The following is a 21,919-nucleotide window of genomic DNA, read 5'->3' as shown; positions in this document are numbered from 1 at the left end:
TCAAAATTGTCTGGGAGCCATATGCCGTTACCGGAAGAGCCATATATGGCTCGCGAGCCATAGGTTCCCGACCGCTGATGTAGCATATCATTCTGTTCTATCATGCAGCATATCATTCTCTTCTATCATGTAGCATATCATTCTGTTCTATCATGCAGCATATCATTCTGTTCTATCATGCAGCATATCATTGTCTTCTATCATGCAGCATATCATTCTGTTCTATCATGCAGCATATCATTGTCTTCTATCATGTAGCACATCATTCTGTTCTATCATGCAGCACATCATTCTGTTCTATCATGCACCATATCATTGTCTTCTATCATGTAGCACATCATTCTCTTCTATCATGTAGCATATCATTCTGTTCTATCATGCAGCACATCATTCTCTTCTATCATGCAGCACATCATTCTGTTCTATCATGTAGCATATTCTGTTCTATCATGTAGCATATCATTCGCTTCTATCATGTAGCATATCATTCTCCTCTATCATGTAGCATATCATTCTGTTCTATCATGCAGCACATCATTCTGTTCTATCATGTAGCATATCATTCTGTTCTATCATGTAGCGTATCATTCTCTTCTATCATGTAGCATATCATTCTCTTCTATCATGTAGCATATCATTCTCTTCTATCATGCAGCATATCATTCTCTTCTATCACGCAGCATATCATTCTCTTCTATCATGTAGCATATCATTCTCTTCTATCATGTACTATATCATTCTCATCTATCATGTAGCATATCATTCTGTTCTATCATGTAGCATATCATTCTCTTCTATAATGTACTATATCATTCTGTTCTATCATGTAGCGTATCATTCTCTTCTATCATGTAGCATATCATCCTCTTCTATCATGCAGCATATCATTCTCTTCTATCATGCAGCATATCATTCTCTTCTATCATGCAGCATATCATTCTGTTCTATCATGCAGCATATCATTCTCTTCTATCATGCAGCACATCATTCTCTTCTATCATGCAGCACATCATTCTCTTCTATCATGCAGCATATCATTCTGTTCTATCATGCAGCACATCATTCTGTTCTATCATGTAGCACATCATTCTGTTCTATCATGCAGCACATCATTCTCTTCTATCATGCAGCACATCATTCTCTTCTATCATGTACTATATCATTCTGTTCTATCATGTAGCATATCATTCTCTTCTATCATGTAGCACATCATTCTGTTCTATCATGCAGCATATCATTCTGTTCTATCATGTAGCACATCATTCTGTTCTATCATGCAGCACATCATTCTCTTCTATCATGCAGCACATCATTCTCTTCTATCATGTACTATATCATTCTGTTCTATCATGTAGCACATCATTCTGTTCTATCATGCAGCATATCATTCTGTTCTATCACGCAGCATATCATTCTGTTCTATCATGTAGCATATCATTCTGTTCTATCATGTAGCATATCATTCTCTTCTATAATGTACTATATCATTCTGTTCTATCATGTAGCGTATCATTCTCTTCTATCATGTAGCATATCATTCTCTTCTATCATACAGCATATCATTCTCTTCTATCATGCAGCATATCATTCTGTTCTATCATGTAGCATATCATTCTCTTCTATAATGTACTATATCATTCTGTTCTATCACGCAGCATATCATTCTCATCTATCATGTAGCATATCATTCTGTTCTATCATGTAGCATATCATTCTCTTCTATAATGTACTATATCATTCTGTTCTATCATGTAGCGTATCATTCTCTTCTATCATGTAGCATATCATTCTCTTCTATCATACAGCATATCATTCTCTTCTATCATGCAGCATATCATTCTCTTCTATCATGCAGCATATCATTCTGTTCTATCATGCAGCATATCATTCTGTTCTGTCATGTAGCATATCATTCTGTTCTATCATGTAGCATATCATTCTGTTCTGTCATGTAGCATATCATTCTGTTCTATCATGTAGCATATCATTCTGTTCTGTCATGTAACATATCATTCTGTTCTGTCATGTAGCATATCATTCTGTTCTATCATGTAGCATATCATTCTGTTCTATCATGTAGCATATCATTCTGTTCTATCATGTAGCATGTCATTCTGTTCTATCATGTAGCATATCATTCTGTTCTATCATGTAGCATATCATTCTGTTCTATCATGTAGCATATCATTCTCTTCTATCATGTAGCATATCATTCTGTTCTATCATGCAGCATATCATTCTGTTCTATCATGCAGCATATCATTGTCTTCTATCATGCAGCATATCATTCTGTTCTATCATGCAGCATATCATTGTCTTCTATCATGTAGCACATCATTCTGTTCTATCATGCAGCACATCATTCTGTTCTATCATGCACCATATCATTGTCTTCTATCATGTAGCACATCATTCTGTTCTATCATGTAGCATATCATTCTCTTCTATCATGTAGCATATCATTCTGTTCTATCATGTAGCATATTCTGTTCTATCATGTAGCATGTCATTCTCTTCTATCATGTAGCATATCATTCTCTTCTATCATGCAGCACATCATTCTGTTCCATCATGTAGCATATCATTCTGTTCTATCATGTACTATATCATTCTGTTCTATCATGCAGCATATCATTCTGTTCTATCATGTAGCGTATCATTCTGTTCTATCATGCAGCATATCATTCTGTTCTATCATGAGGCATATCATTCTGTTCTATCATGCAGCACATCATTCTGTTCTATCATGTAGCATATCATTCTGTTCTATCATGTACTATATCATTCTGTTCTATCATGTAGCATATCATTCTCTTCTATAATGTACTATATCATTCTGTTCTATCATGTAGCGTATCATTCTCTTCTATCATGTAGCATATCATTCTCTTCTATCATGCAGCATATCATTCTCTTCTATCATGCAGCATATCATTCTCTTCTATCATGCAGCATATCATTCTCTTCTATCATGCAGCATATCATTCTGTTCTATCATGCAGCATATCATTCTCTTCTATAATGTACTATATCATTCTGTTCTATCATGTAGCGTATCATTCTCTTCTATCATGTAGCATATCATTCTCTTCTATCATGCAGCATATCATTCTCTTCTATCATGCAGCATATCATTCTCTTCTATCATGCAGCATATCATTCTCTTCTATCATGCAGCATATCATTCTGTTCTATCATGCAGCATATCATTCTCTTCTATCATGCAGCACATCATTCTGTTCTATCATGCAGCACATCATTCTCTTCTATCATGCAGCATATCATTGTCTTCTATCATGCAGCATATCATTCTGTTCTATCATGAGGCATATCATTCTCTTCTATCATGTAGTATATCATTCTGTTCTATCATGCAGCACATCATTCTCTTCTATCATGCAGCACATCATTCTCTTCTATCATGTACTATATCATTCTGTTCTATCATGTAGCATATCATTCTCTTCTATCATGTAGCACATCATTCTGTTCTATCATGCAGCATATCATTCTCTTCTATCATGTAGCACATCATTCTGTTCTATCATGCAGCACATCATTCTCTTCTATCATGCAGCACATCATTCTCTTCTATCATGTACTATATCATTCTGTTCTATCATGTAGCACATCATTCTGTTCTATCATGCAGCATATCATTCTGTTCTATCACGCAGCATATCATTCTGTTCTATCATGCAGCATATCATTCTGTTCTATCATGTAGCGTATCATTCTCTTCTATCATGTAGCACATCATTCTCTTCTATCATGTAGCATATCATTCTCTTCTATCATGCAGCATATCATTCTCTTCTATCACGCAGCATATCATTCTCTTCTATCATGTAGCATATCATTCTCTTCTATCATGCAGCATATCATTCTCTTCTATCATGCAGCATATCATTCTGTTCTATCATGCAGCATATCATTCTGTTCTGTCATGTAGCATATCATTCTGTTCTATCATGTAGCATATCATTCTGTTCTGTCATGTAGCATATCATTCTGTTCTATCATGTAGCATGTCATTCTGTTCTATCATGTAGCATATCATTCTGTTCTATCATGCAGCATATCATTCTGTTCTATCATGTAGCATATCATTCTGTTCTGTCATGTAGCACATCATTCTGTTCTATCATGCAGCATATCATTCTGGTCTATCATGCAGCACATCATTCTGTTCTATCATGTAGCGCATCATTCTGTTCTATCATGTAGCATATCATTCTGTTCTATCATGCAGCATATCATTCTGTTCTGTCATGTAGCATATCATTCTGTTCTATCATGCAGCATATCATTCTGTTCTGTCATGTAGCATATCATTCTGTTCTATCATGTAGCATATCATTCTGTTCTATCATGTAGCATATCATTCTGTTCTGTCATGTAGCATATCATTCTGTTCTATCATGTAGCATATCATTCTGTTCTATCATGTAGCATATCATTCTGTTCTATCATGTAGCATATCATTCTGTTCTATCATGTAGCATATCATTCTGTTCTATCATGCAGCATATCATTCTGTTCTATCATGTAGCATATCATTCTGTTCTATCATGTAGCATATCATTCTGTTCTATCATGTAGCATATCATTCTGTTCTGTCATGTAGCATATCATTCTGTTCTATCATGTAGCATATCATTCTGTTCTGTCATGTAGCATATCATTCTGTTCTATCATGCAGCATATCATTCTGTTCTGTCATGTAGCATATCATTCTGTTCTATCATGTAGCATATCATTCTGTTCTGTCATGCAGCATATCATTCTATTCTGTCATGTGTATCATTGTGTTCTATCATGCAGCATATCATTTTGTTCTATCATGTAGTGTATCATTCTGTTCTATCATGCAGCATATCATTCTGTTCTGTCATGTAGTGTATCATTCTGTTCTATCATGCAGCACGTCATTCTGTTCTATCATGCAGCATATCATTCTGTTCTATCATGCAGCACATCATTGTCTTCTATCATGCAGCATATCATTGTCTTCTATCATGCAGCATATCATTCTGTTCTATCATGCAGCATATCATTGTCTTCTATCATGCAGCATATCATTGTCTTCTATCATGCAGCATATCATTCTGTTCTATCGTATCTATCTAGCGTTTTTTTCCGAAACCGTCAATGGTGTTAAAAGTGCTCAACTAATGAGGATACATGGATACAGGAAAAACGTTTTAATACATTGCAGTACAGGCCTGTTTCGTGCGTTGTGCACTCCTCAGCTACTAATGTTGTCCAACAAAGAATAATACAGTTTACGTTGCCCAGCGTTACACCCGTAATTTCGGTTGGACAGCAACCAATCAGAGGAGAAAACATTCAAACTATAACAACCAATGGGGTAGGTACTTACGATGCACAGCAACCAATGGAGGGGTAGAAAACATTACAACCAATGGGTTAAGGGACTGGGGTTTTATTTGAAAAGCATTTAGGGGCCAGGGCACTGTTGAAATGGCCTACATTAGAAATAGAACAAGGTAACTTATGTGAATTATATATTGGGGTGGTGTTGGGGCACAGTTGGAAGGACAGGCAGTTAAAATATTGTAACCATCACGGATGAATAGGCTCGCTTAGCCCTTGGCTAACGGGTCGGACCCTTTAGTCGACTGGTTAACGTTGTCACCCGCGTTGCGGGAAATACAGGTTCGTGTCCCGGCCGCGGCGGTTCCCGGGCTGCCCCCCTAATCCGCGCGCATCCCACTTCTGACACCAATGTAACGAATTAGAGGGGCAGCCCGGGAACCGCCGCAGCCGGTATTTCCTGCACCACGGGTGACAACGTTAACCAGTCGACTAAAGGGTCCGACCCGTTAGCCAAGGGCTAAGCGAGCCTATTCATCCATGATCGTTACAATATTAAAAAACATATTTAAGAAAACTCTAATAAATGTCATATGTGTATCATCCAATGGGGGGGGGGGGGTTAGACGTTTTACTTGTAGTTACAAAGGAGATGTGTTTTCGGTGTCTACGTCTGGTGGCCAATTCGTTTCTACTGTTCAAGGTGGACATATCAGGTCTGCAAACAATAAAATACTTTTCTGCCAAGCACAGGTCACATCTTTTACCCCAAACTGAATGTGCCCTACTCTTTGCAAGGGTTTTCCATGCGACCGAATAACTGGTATTCTTGTCTACCAATGACCACATGTGGCGGCTTAAGGCCGCTGCATTTCTTGCATGTTCATTCCTGAAGCTACTCATATTGGCGTTAAACCTAATTTTAAAAGGGTCCTCTGTTAATCCCACTCACGGGTCCACATTGCAGTGTCTTCTCTTGTCACCGATGCCTGGTAGATGACTCCCTCTATCTGGCATGTTCCTTCTAGAGGACACGTTGCCTTAACACGGCAGTTGCAGTTGGAGGTGTTGGGTGGTGGTGAGGGGGTGTGTGTCTTGGTCATGATGCTTGTGTTGTGGGAGGAAATAACCTGCTGAACATCTGGCCTGCAGCTGTAGCTCATTTTGACTGTGTTTCTGTTGAATATGTTTCTCAGTTGGTGGTCTGGGGCAAAGCACTCATCCAAAAGCTTGAAAAATAGTTTTCCAACATTAGAGGCCACACGGTGTCGCTTTAGGAGGATTATACCTGGTGATGCTCCGCCTTCTGCTGCGTTTTTGTTGTTGTTGCTGGCTGTCGCTAGTTGGTGGTGGGTTGTACTTAAGTCTGAAATCATATCCACATGTTTGTAAGGCTTCCTGGTATTGGGGGGGGGGTGCTTCGTTAAAGATGGCCTCGCTGGATGATGAACATGAGAGTCTCTTGTTTATGCTCACTGGGGTATTTTTCCAGATAGACGGCGGATGGCTGCTTCCTCTGTGGATGTATTGCAGTATATTGTTGGGCTTCATGTATGGCCTGTTTGTACCATTTCTAAGGTCTAATGAGGTGTCGAGGAAGTCAGTCTGGTTTTTGTTCGCCTCAATTGACATTTTTAGTCCATTGTTTGTAAATATACTACACATTTTCTTTTTTATTCTCTTGACATCTCTTGTCGGTTTGTTGCAGACTGCCAGCCCGTCGTCTCTATATAGCCCCACGTTGATGTCTAGGACCCGTAGTTGGGACAACAAGTACAAGCCCACTAACTCACAAGTCTCTGCCCCGTCGAAGCTGCCCATGGTCACGTCACATTTGCTGTTACTTTGCTTTTGCCATGGGATTCCCTTGTGATATAAGATTGACTCTTTAGCATGGGCTAAATCAGGGGTGCCCACAATTTTTTGACTCGTGAGCTACTTTTAAAATGACCAGGTCAAAATGATCTACTCATATTAAAAATAATAACAATAATAATAAAAATACTCAATACATGTTTTACATATACACTACCGTTCAAAAGTTTGGGATCACCCAAACAATTTTGTGTTTTCCATGAAAAGTCACACTTATTCACCACCATATGTTGTGAAATGAATAGAAAATAGAGTCAAGACATTGACAAGGTTAGAAATAATGATTTGTATTTGAAATAAGATTTTTTTTACATCAAACTTTGCTTTCGTCAAAGAATCATCCATTTGCAGCAATTACAGCATTGCAGACCTTTGGCATTCTAGCTGTTAATTTGTTGAGGTAATCTGGAGAAATTGCACCCCACGCTTCCAGAAGCAGCTCCCACAAGTTGGATTGGTTGGATGGGCACTTCTTTGAGCAGATTGAGTTTCTGGAGCATCACATTTGTGGGGTCAATTAAACGCTCAAAATGACCAGAAAAAGAGAACTTTCATCTGAAACTCGACAGTCTATTCTTGTTCTTAGAAATGAAGGCTATTCCATGCGAGAAATTGCTAAGAAATTGAAGATTTCCTACACCGGTGTGTACTACTCCCTTCAGAGGACAGCACAAACAGGCTCTAACCAGAGTAGAAAAAGAAGTGGGAGGCCGCGTTGCACAACTGAGCAAGAAGATAAGTACATTAGAGTCTCTAGTTTGAGAAACAGACGCCTCACAGGTCCCCAACTGGCATCTTCATTAAATAGTACCTGTTAGAGCCTGTTTGTGCTGTCCTCTGAAGGGAGTAGTACACACCGGTGTAGGAAATCTTCAATTTCTTAGCAATTTCTCGCATGGAATAGCCTTCATTTCTAAGAACAAGAATAGACTGTCGAGTTTCAGATGAAAGTTCTCTTTTTCTGGCCATTTTGAGCGTTTAATTGACCCCACAAATGTGATGCTCCAGAAACTCAATCTGCTCAAAGAAGTGCCCATCCAACCAATCCAACTTGTGGGAGCTGCTTCTGGAAGCGTGGGGTGCAATTTCTCCAGATTACCTCAACAAATTAACAGCTAGAATGCCAAAGGTCTGCAATGCTGTAATTGCTGCAAATGGAGGATTCTTTGACGAAAGCAAAGTTTGATGTAAAAAAAATCTTATTTCAAATACAAATCATTATTTCTAACCTTGTCAATGTCTTGACTCTATTTTCTATTCATTTCACAACATATGGTGGTGAATAAGTGTGACTTTTCATGGAAAACACAAAATTGTTTGGGTGATCCCAAACTTTTGAACGGTAGTGTATATGAACATTTATATGCAGTGTGTGTATTTATATACATGTTGTGTTACATATACAGAATTGCAACAGATTTGCATTCATATTGAACCTTACACAGGCAATAATCATACCAAGCATTTGCTACTACACTATGTTGAAATTGCATCACTGCATGAACCTTTACAGCGGTGGTAAATAGATTTGTGATCTCTACCTCCCTACTCTGATGATGACCTGCACTGGAGGGAGTCAGACAGGGTTGCATAGTTCGGACAGTAGCTGCTGGTAGCCAGCCTCAAGCAGGCCTCCAAATGATCATCTGTCATGGTGGAACGGTATTTGGACTTGATAATCTTCATGTGAGAAAAGGCTGACTCACACAAATAAGTAGAGCCGAATAATGCCGTCAAGGAGGTTGGGCATTTCCTCATGTTTGGGTACTTGTCCTCTGTAAGTAAGTTCCAAAACTCTCCATGCGCCCTGGACTTAAGCTGAATGTCAGCCTGTACTGTCAGCATCTCATCCTCCACTGCAGACGAGTTCAGGTGAAACAGTGTTGCCATTTTTGAGGCGAGGGAATCCACCTCTGTATCTTCCCCAGATGGGTAGCACATAAATGTAGCGATTGGCTCAAGCAAAGCAAAGTCTTGAAACCGTTTGTCAAAGTCTGACCGGACATTTTCAATCTGCTCTGTGTAGCGTGCACTGTCAAGTTGTGCACACGCCCTCCCTTGCTTCTCCAGCTCTGCTGCCAGGTTTCAGAAGTTTCCCAAATCACGGCGCTGCAACTTTGAGGACAGAAGTTGCATTTTCCGTTTGAAAGCGTTAACTGAGCTGATCATGTTTACCACGCTGTTGTCTTTTCCTCGCAGCTCTAAATTAAGCTCGTTCAACATGTTGGTTAAATCAGTTAATAACGCCAAGTCTAGCAGCCACTGATGGTCATTAAGTTGCTTGTGTTCCGCATGTTTAGTGATAAGGAGAAACTCCTTAATCTCCGGACAGAGCTGTCGAAATCTCTGCAAGAATCTCCCTCTACTAAGCCTTCTCACGTCAGTGTGTAGCAAGAGGTCAGAGTAGTTACAGTCGGCCTCTTCCAAATGTGTACCAAACAACCGTCTTTGAAGAGACCTCGCTCGAGTAGAACAGGCGGGTTTGGTTGCCACATCCATGATCTCTTTCATGTTTAGCATTTGTGCGCATAATGCTTGTTGGTGTAATATGCAATGGTAATTAAGGAAGTCCGGGAAAGCATCGTCCTCCCTGCACTTGGCAATAAATCCATTGGAGCGGCCCACCATAGCAGGCACACCGTCCGTGGTGATTGACACCAGTTTACACACTGGGAGCTGGATTTTATCCACAAAGTTTTTGAAGATCTGAAAAATGTCCTCTCCCCACGTGTGTTCCTTCATGGCTAGTATTGTTAACAGCTCCTCTTTTGCGGTCATATCTTGAAACACCATGCGAATGAAAATGCACAATTGGGCCGTATCACTGATGTCCGTAGACTTGTCCAGTTGTAGTGAGAAACACTCGCAGTCCACCATGTCCCTCCAAAGCTGCTGTGTCAAATCACCGCCCATCACTTCACAGCGCCTTGTGACGGAATCTCTTGATAACTGGAGAGCTTTGATTGAAGATATTATTTCTGATTTGTTTTTAAAGTCCCGAAACAACGAATCTGCTGCCTGAAGGAAGGCCTCTTTCATCATCTCTCCATCTTGGAAGGCTTTCTTATGCTTAATGATGGAGTGACTCACCCGTAAAGATGCTTCGGTGGCTGCCTTTGCCTTTGAATGCGGCTGCGTGAAAAGTGACTGCTGGGCGATTAACTGTGATTTTAGCTCCCTCACCTTTCTCTTTCTCAGCTTGCTTTTCGGAGGGAAGTCATTGTCATAGTTTTTATGAACAGTTCGAAAGTGCCTCTCCACATTTCCTTTCTTTGGGATAGCAATGCTAGACTGACAGAGGAGACAAACGCATTTGGAACAAGACATGGTGAAAAAAAAGTCCTCCTCCCATTCCACAAGGAAATGGTAGGTTTTTTGTTTCTTGCTAGGTCCGGCTCCCCCACTCATTTTTGTTTTGTTTCACTTTTTAGTAGAATTTTTTTTAGAGAGTTGAACTAGCTGAATCGATGCAGTTCTGCGTTAGCTCACGTTGTGGGCATGTGAACTTCAAGGTACGTTCGAGAAGGGCTCTGGTTGTTATGGTAACCCAATGTAACAAAGTTTTAGGTTCCGCTCTAGAATCTTTGGTTTTAGGCAACAGCAGACTGGCCGTCCTTTACGTCAATCAAAAGGCAAATGCCAAATGGAGGACAGATGATACGCTAATGTCTTGGAAAAAAAAGTTTTTTTGGAATGTCATGGAGATCTACCAGCACTGCCTTTGCGATCTACTGGTCGATCGCGATCGACGTAGTGGGCACCCCTGCTGTAGATGATGTGTGTCACGTTTCGTATAAATCAAACGCACGGCCTAGGAGGGGTTCGAAAAAGTAGTTTTGGCTATAAAATTACAGGCAGAAATGGGCGTGACCTATACCACGTGATTCAGCTATGCTCAGTGAATCTGTGCATGTAAAGTTTTTGAATGTCCGATGTACGGTTTGGGAGTTACACGCCAAAACGCGTTGACCTTCAAAATAGCGCCACCAACTGGTTGACATGTGTCATTTTTTGCATCTGGGGTAAGTGCGAAGTTCTGTACCAGCCCTCCAAAGGGTTCTGTAGAACCTGTTACGGTGTAGGCTGCAGTACCACTTTTACCAACGGAAAAATAAAAATTTAAATAAAAAAATAAAAATAAAAATCTGAGCAGAAACAACAGGGCTGGCTCCCAGCCCCTGGGAGCTGGGAGCCACAGGCCTGGGGCGTGGACCCCTAATGACGTTAAAATAAATACAAACATTTTTGAACACCGATTACACACGCTCCGTGCGTTACTGCCTTTTGCATTACAGGGGTAGTATTGTTATAGTGCTTGTGGCCATGTCTGCTTAGTGCAATACTCTCCAACTTGCTTATGTACTTTTTTTCCCAGGCGCGCAAATTTTCAAGGAAGAGAAAATCCCAAGCATGGCGGGACAATCCTACCTCACAGTCCAAAAGATCTGCAGACAACGATGCTGTCTCGTCGATGAATGCAGATCTAGGCGGCAACTCCTCGGTCGAACCTGGAGACATGGATGATGGAGTTCACTATGATGGTGACCATGGAGAGACTGTTATTGAAAACATCCGTGTACGAGGGGAGGCAGTTTGGGCTGAACACCCCTATCCCCATCAGCCTCGTTTTGTCGACAAGGGCACACAAACCGATAATGACGTTAAGGACAATGGCACTCACACTGTGTCTACACAACGTGAATTGAGTGCCAAAATTGGCACCATTATCGAGAAGAACCAACTCGCAAAAGACAAACTGCACTCTTCTAATGTACTCCATGGACCAAGACCCAAAATATGACATACCGGTACCATCTAGGTGGGCAGATTCTAGTTGTGATTTTTTTTCTACCTGTGCATCCCTAGTGTATGTGTTGATATGATAGACCTGTCAGACTGGGAGCTCTTCAGTGGCATCACCTCGTGAAGTAACCACCCCTGAAAGTCGACTGCATTTTTGCCGCAGGTGCATATCCTGGTTTAGGCTCATGGTCAAGACACTTATCAATGTTTTATAATATTGTGCCTGGTATAATTTTAAAGGGCGCTTTCTAAGCTTTCATTCAAGCCCACTGGTGAAGCTCTTCGACAAACATATAGGTCACCTGAGCTCTTCAAACCATCAAAAACAAAAATTTTCTACAATTTTCACCTAAACTATACATTTTATTTAAGCCCTGTGGAATCAGGGAACATCAGAGACACAAAAGACAAAAACTGGAATACTCACAGCACTCCAAGGATTCAGGAAATGCGTACCATACCCATACTATTTCATAGTTAGATGTGATTTCAGGCCTGAAATAAGAGGGATGACATTGGCCAAAATCTCTCGGGGTCCTTATTCCATGCAGGCCCGACCAGACCAACTGAGTGGGTGAAGCCTTAGGCTGCCTATACTTTTTATTTTAAGGGGTCAATATAAGGTTTTTTTTTTAAAGTCTATTTTAAAGACATTTATAGACCTTCGATATTATAAACTTTCCATTGGAGCAGCTTTTCATAATTATTGGACATTTTATTTTACCCTACCTGTAGGAGATTTTGTTGTAGTTTTTGTTTTCACCAATATAATTTCTAAATACAATAGGTAATTGACAGTAATTACACAGTATTAATAGTAGTACGACCCCCCCGCCCCCCCCCCCCCCCGCCCGCCCGCCGCCCCCTCAACTAACCGGTCAGTCAACTCCGGTTTGTTTCCTGTCCTCGGCAGTCCACCACAGTGCAACCAACTTGTTAGCTGCAGGTTACTGTGCACCTCAATCTCCGATGTGACCCTTGCACCAGGAACATGATTGGGGGTTCATATTATGGGATTTATGGCAGCATATACGTGAGTTGGTGTTGCAAACACAGCCATGCTGTGCTGTCTAACGTGGGCCGCATGTCTGACTTCCTGTGACGCGTCCATAGAGACAGCGATGCTGTGACATCACTTGGACGCTGCCCCATTCTAAGGGCTCTATTGGCATGAAAGTTTTAAAACAATGTTGCCAAAGCATCAAAGTGCAGTGTGGACAGTACACAATAACACTAATAATGAACATTAACACAACATTGTAACGATCAATAAAGACACAATAACACAACAACAACAACAATAAAGAAAAAAATAGATCAAAGGTGGAGCATGAGTTGTGAGGAGACTACAGCTGTCATGTGTCGTGCTGCCTGTCTCGCGTGTGTGTGTGTGTGTGTGTGTGTGTCTGTCTGTCTCTCTCTCCCTCTATGTGTGTCTCTCTCTGTCAGTTCAATTCAATTCAAATGGCTTTATTGGCATGATGTAAGAATGTACATATTACCAAAGCAAGTGTCCAAACATTGAAAAAAGAAAGAGAAAAAAAGCCAAACATCAGTTGAAAACACAACTGAAAACAAAACACCCTACAACAAACAAACACCCTGCAACAAACAAACACCCTACAACAAACAAACACCCTACAACAAACAAACACCCTGCAACAAACAAACACCCTACAACAAACAAACACCCTACAACAAACAAACACCCTACAACAAACAAACACCCTGCAACAAACAAACACCCTGCAACAAACAAACACCCTACAACAAACAAAGATCCTACAACAAACAAACACCCTACAACAAACAAACACCCTACAACAAACAAACACCCTACAACAAACAAACACCCTGCAACAAACAAACACCCTACAACAAACAAACACCCTACAACAAACAAACACCCTACAACAAACACCCTACAACAAACACCCTACAACAAACAAACACCCTGCAACAAACAAACACCCTGCAACAAACACCCTGCAACAAACAAACACCCTGCAACAAACACCCTACAACAAACAAACACCCTGCAACAAACACCCTGCAACAAACAAACACCCTGCAACAAACACCCTACAACAAACAAACACCCTGCAACAAACAAACACCCTGCAACAAACAAACACCCTACAACAAACAAACACCCTACAACAAACAAACACCCTACAACAAACAAACACCCTGCAACAAACAAACACCCTACAACAAACAAACACCCTACAACAAACAAACACCCTACAACAAACACCCTACAACAAACACCCTACAACAAACAAACACCCTGCAACAAACAAACACCCTGCAACAAACACCCTGCAACAAACACCCTGCAACAAACAAACACCCTGCAACAAACACCCTACAACAAACAAACACCCTGCAACAAACAAACACCCTGCAACAAACAAACACACTACAACAAACAAACACCCTGCAACAAACAAACACCCTACAACAAACAAACACCCTACAACAAACAAACACCTTACAACAAACACCCTACAACAAACAAACACCCTGCAACAAACAAACACCCTACAACAAACAAACACCCTACAACAAACAAACACCCTGCAACAAACACCCTGCAACAAACACCCTACAACAAACAAACACCCTGCAACAAACAAACACCCTGCAACAAACAAACACACTACAACAAACAAACACCCTGCAACAAACAAACACCCTACAACAAACAAACACCCTACAACAAACAAACACCTTACAACAAACACCCTACAACAAACAAACACCCTGCAACAAACAAACACCCTACAACAAACAAACACCCTACAACAAACAAACACCCTGCAACAAACAAACACCCTGCAACAAACACCCTACAACAAACAAACACCCTGCAACAAACAAACACCCTGCAACAAACAAACACCCTACAACAAACAAACACCCTGCAACAAACAAACACCCTACAACAAACAAACACCCTGCAACAAACACCCTACAACAAACAAACACCCTACAACAAACAAACACCCTGCAACAAACACCCTACAACAAACAAACACCCTACAACAAACAAACACCCTGCAACAAACACCCTACAACAAACAAACACCCTACAACAAACAAACACCCTGCAACAAACAAACACCCTACAACAAACACCCTACAACAAACAAACACACTACAGCAAACACCCTACAACAAACACCCTGCAACAAACAAACACCCTACAACAAACAAACACACTACAACAAACAAACACCCTACAACAAACAAAAACCCTGCAACAAACAAGCACCCTACAACAAACAAACAAACACCCTACAACAAACAAACACACTACAGCAAACACCCTACAACAAACAAACACCCTGCAACAAACAAACACCCTACAACAAACAAACACACTACAACAAACAAACACCCTACAACAAACAAAAACCCTGCAACAAACAAACACCCTACAACAAACAAACAAACACCCTACAACAAACAAACACACTACAGCAAACACCCTACAACAAACAAACACCCTGCAACAAACAAACACCCTACAACAAACAAACACACTACAACAAACAAACACCCTACAACAAACAAACACCCTACAACAAACAAACACACTACAACAAACAAACACCTTACAACAAACAAACACCCTACAACAAACAAACACCCTACAACAAACAAACACACTACAACAAACAAAGACCCTACAACAAACAAACACCTTACAGCAAACAAACACCCTACAACAAACAAACACCCTACAACAAACAAAAACCCTGCAACAAACAAGCACCTTACAACAAACAAAGACCCTACAACAAAGACCCTACAACAAACAAACACCCTACAACAAACAAACACCCTACAACAAACACCCTACAACAAACACCCTACAACAAACAAACACCCTACAACAAACAAAAACCCTACAACAAACAAACACCCTACAACAAACAAACACACTACAACAAACAAACACCCTACAACAAACAAACACCCTACAACAAACGAACACCCTACAACAAACAAACACCCTACAACAAACAAACACCCTACAACAAACAAACACACTACAACAAACAAACACCCTACAACAAACAAACACCCTACAACAAACAAAAACCCTACAACAAACAAACACCCTGCAACAAACAAAAACCCTACAACAAACAAACACCCTACAACAAACAAACACACTACAACAAACAAACACCCTACAACAAACAAACACCCTACAACAAACAAACACCCTACAACAAACAAACACCCTACAACAAACAAACACACTACAACAAACAAACACCCTACAACAAACAAAAACCCTACAACAAACAAACACCCTGCAACAAACAAAAACCCTACAACAAACAAACACCCTACAACAAACAAACACACTACAACAAACAAACACCCTACAACAAACAAACACCCTACAACAAACAAACACCCTACAACAAACAAACACACTACAACAAACAAACACCCTACAACAAACAAACACCCTACAACAAACAAACACCCTACAACAAACAAACACACTACAACAAACAAACACCCTACAACAAACAAACACCCTACAACAAACAAAAACCCTACAACAAACAAAAACCCTGCAACAAACAAACACCCTACAACAAACAAACACCCTACAACAAACAAACACACTACAACAAACACCTTACAACAAACAAACACCCTACAACAAACAAACACCCTACAACAAACAAACAAACACCCTACAACAAACAAACACCCTACAACAAACAAACACCCTACAACAAACAAACACCCTACAACAAACAAACAAACACCCTACAACAAACAAACACACTACAGCAAACACCCTACAACAAACAAACACCCTGCAACAAACAAACACCCTACAACAAACAAACACACTACAACAAACAAAAACCCTGCAACAAACAAGCACCCTACAACAAACAAACAAACACCCTACAACAAACAAACACACTACAGCAAACACCCTACAACAAACAAACACCCTGCAACAAACAAACACCCTACAACAAACAAACACACTACAACAAACAAACACCCTACAACAAACAAAAACCCTGCAACAAACAAACACCCTACAACAAACAAACAAACACCCTACAACAAAAAAACACACTACAGCAAACACCCTACAACAAACAAACACCCTGCAACAAACAAACACCCTACAACAAACAAACACACTACAACAAACAAACACCCTACAACAAACAAAAACCCTACAACAAACAAACACCCTACAACAAACAAACACACTACAACAAACAAACACCTTACAACAAACAAACACCCTACAACAAACAAACACCCTACAACAAACAAACACACTACAGCAAACACCCTACAACAAACAAACACCCTGCAACAAACAAACACCCTACAACAAACAAACACACTACAACAAACAAACACCCTACAACAAACAAAAACCCTGCAACAAACAAGCACCCTACAACAAACAAACAAACACCCTACAACAAACAAACACACTACAGCAAACACCCTACAACAAACAAACACCCTACAACAAACAAACACCCTGCAACAAACAAACACCCTACAACAAACAAACACACTACAACAAACAAACACCCTACAACAAACAAAAACCCTGCAACAAACAAACACCCTACAACAAACAAACAAACACCCTACAACAAACAAACACACTACAGCAAACACCCTACAACAAACAAACACCCTGCAACAAACAAACACCCTACAACAAACAAACACACTACAACAAACAAACACCCTACAACAAACAAAAACCCTACAACAAACAAACACCCTGCAACAAACAAACACCCTACAACAAACAAACACACTACAACAAACAAACACCCTACAACAAACAAAAACCCTGCAACAAACAAACACCCTACAACAAACAAACAAACACCCCACAACAAACAAACACACTACAGCAAACACCCTACAACAAACAAACACCCTACAACAAACAAACACCCTGCAACAAACACCCTACAACAAACAAACACACTACAACAAACAAACACCCTACAACAAACAAACACCCTACAACAAACAAACACACTACAACAAACAAACACCTTACAACAAACAAACACCCTACAACAAACAAACACCCTACAACAAACAAACACCCTACAACAAACAAACACACTACAACAAACAAAGACCCTACAACAAACAAACACCTTACAGCAAACAAACACCCTACAACAAACAAACACACTACAACAAACAAAGACCCTACAACAAACAAACACCTTACAGCAAACAAACACCCTACAACAAACAAACACCCTACAACAAACAAAAACCCTGCAACAAACAAGCACCTTACAACAAACAAAGACCCTACAACAAAGACCCTACAACAAACAAACACCCTACAACAAACAAACACCCTACAACAAACACCCTACAACAAACAAACACCCTACAACAAACAAAAACCCTACAACAAACAAACACCCTACAACAAACAAACACACTACAACAAACAAACACCCTACAACAAACAAACACCCTACAACAAACGAACACCCTACAACAAACAAACACCCTACAACAAACAAACACCCTGCAACAAACACCCTACAACAAACAAACACCCTACAACAAACAAACACCCTACAACAAACAAAAACCCTACAACAAACAAACACCCTACAACAAACAAAAACCCTGCAACAAACAAACACCCTACAACAAACAAACACCCTACAACAAACAAACAAACACACTACAACAAACACCTTACAACAAACAAACACCCTACAACAAACAAACACCCTACAACAAACAAACACCCTACAACAAACAAACACCCTACAACAAACAAACAAACACCCTACAACAAACAAACACACTACAGCAAACACCCTACAACAAACAAACACCCTGCAACAAACAAACACCCTACAACAAACAAACACACTACAACAAACAAACACCCTACAACAAACAAAAACCCTGCAACAAACAAACACCCTACAACAAACAAACAAACACCCTGCAACAAACAAACACCCTACAACAAACAAACACACTACAACAAACAAAAACCCTGCAACAAACAAGCACCCTACAACAAACAAACAAACACCCTACAACAAACAAACACACTACAGCAAACACCCTACAACAAACAAACACCCTGCAACAAACAAACACCCTACAACAAACAAACACACTACAACAAACAAACACCCTACAACAAACAAAAACCCTGCAACAAACAAACACCCTACAACAAACAAACAAACACCCTACAACAAACAAACACACTACAGCAAACACCCTACAACAAACAAACACCCTGCAACAAACAAACACCCTACAACAAACAAACACACTACAACAAACAAACACCCTACAACAAACAAACACACTACAACAAACAAAGACCCTACAACAAACAAACACCTTACAGCAAACAAACACCCTACAACAAACAAACACACTACAACAAACACCCTACAACAAACAAACACCTTACAGCAAACAAACACCCTACAACAAACAAACACACTGCAACAAACACCCTACAACAAACAAACACCTTACAGCAAACAAACACCCTGCAACAAACAAAGACCCTACAACAAACACCCTACAACAAACAAACACCCTACAACAAACAAAAACCCTACAACAAACAAACACACTACAACAAACAAACACCCTACAACAAACAAACACCCTACAACAAACAAACACCCTACAACAAACACCCTACAACAAACACCCCCTACAACAAACAAACACCTTACAGCAAACAAACACACTACAACAAACACCCTACAACAAACAAACACCCTACAACAAACAAACACCCTACAACAAACAAACACACTACAACAAACAAACACCCTACAACAAACAAACACCCTACAACAAACAAACACCCTACAACAAACACCCTACAACAAACAAACACCCTACAACAAACAAACACCCTACAACAAACACCCTACAACAAACAAACACCCTACAACAAACACCCTACAACAAACAAACACCCTACAACAAACACCCTACAACAAACACCCTACAACAAACACCCCCTACAACAAACAAACACCTTACAGCAAACAAACACACTACAACAAACACCCTACAACAAACAAACACCCTACAGCAAACAAACACACTACAGCAAACAAACACACTACAACAAAGAAAAAAATAGTACAACAAAGAAACACACTACAACAAAGAAAAGAATAGTACAACAAAGAAACACAGTACAACAAAGAAACACACTACAACAAAGAAACACACTACAAACAAAGAAACACACTACAACAAAGAAACACACTACAACAAAGAAACACACTACAACAAAGAAAAAAATAGTACAACAAAGAAACACATTACAACAAAGAAACACACTACAACAAAGAAACACAATACAACAAAGAAAAAAATAGTACAACAAAGAAACACACTACAACAAAGAAACACACTACAACAAAGAAAAAAATTGTACAAGAAACACACTACAACAAAGTAACACACTACAACAAAGAAAAAAATAGTACACCAAAGAAACACACTACAACAAAGAAACATAGTACAACAAAGAAAAAAATAGTACAACAAAGAAACACACTACAACAAAGAAACATAGTACAACAAAGAAACACACTACAACAAAGAAAAAAATAGTACAACAAAGAAACACACTACAACAAAGAAACATAGTACAACAAAGAAACGCACTACAACAAAGAAACACACTACAACAAAGAAACACACTACAACAAAGAAAAAAATAGTACAACAAAGAAACATGGTACAACAAAGAAACATGATACAACAAAGAAACACACTACAATAAAGAAAAAAATAGTACAACAAAGAAACATGGTACAACAAAGAGACATAGTACAACAAAGAAACACACTACAACAAAGAAACATAGTACAAGCCAAAAGAGTATACGGTCATCAAATATGGCAACAACATGTGTCAGGTGACTGTCAGTCACTGTCCCTCCCTTTATGAGTCTGTCTCTCTCTTTTTCGGTATCTGTCTCTCTCTCTGTGTCTGTCTCTGTCTCTCTCTATGTGTCTCTCTGTGTGTCTTTGTCTCTCTCTCTCTGTGTCTCTGTGTGTCTTTGTTTCTCTCGCTCTGTCTCTCTGTGTGTCTTTGTCTCTCTCTCTGTGTCTCTCTCTTTTTCGGTATCTGTCTCTCTCTCTGTGTCTCCCTGTGGCTCTGTCTCTCTCTCTGTGTCTCTCTGTGTGTCTCTGTCTCTCTCTGTGTCTCTCTGTGTGTCTTTGTCTCTCTCTCTCTGTGTGTCTTTGTCTCTCTCTCTGTGTCTCTCTGTGTGTCTCTGTCTCTCTCTCTCTGTGTGTCTTTGTCTCTCTCTCTGTGTCTCTCTGTGTGTCTTTGTCTCTCTCTCTGTGTCTCTCTCTTTTTCGGTATCTGTCTCTCTCTCTGTGTCTCTCTGTGTGTCTTTGTCTCTCTCTCTGTGTCTCTCTGTGTGTCTCTCTCTCTGTGTCTCTCTGTGTGTCTCTGTCTCTCTCTCTGTGTCTTTGTCTCTCTCTCTCTGTCTCTCTGTGTGTCTTTGTCTCTCTCTCTGTGTCTCTCTCTTTTTCGGTATCTGTCTCTCTCTCTGTGTCTCCCTGTGGCTCTGTCTCTCTCTCTGTGTCTCTCTGTGTGTCTTTGTCTCTCTCTCTGTGTCTGTCTCTGTGTGTCTTTGTCTCTCTCTCTGTGTCTCTCTCTTTTTCGGTATCTGTCTCTCTCTCTGTGTCTCCCTGTGGCTCTGTCTCTCTCTCTGTCTCTCTGTGTGTCTTTGTCTCTCTCTCTGTGTCTCTCTGTGTGTCTCTGTCTCTCTCTCTCTCTGTGTCTTTGTCTCTCTCTCTCTGTCTCTCTGTGTGTCTTTGTCTCTCTCTCTGTG

Source organism: Lampris incognitus, chromosome 10 (assembly GCF_029633865.1).
Source record: "Lampris incognitus isolate fLamInc1 chromosome 10, fLamInc1.hap2, whole genome shotgun sequence".
NCBI classification, from domain to species: Eukaryota; Metazoa; Chordata; class Actinopteri; order Lampriformes; family Lampridae; genus Lampris; species Lampris incognitus.
This window is presented reverse-complemented; position numbering follows the sequence as displayed.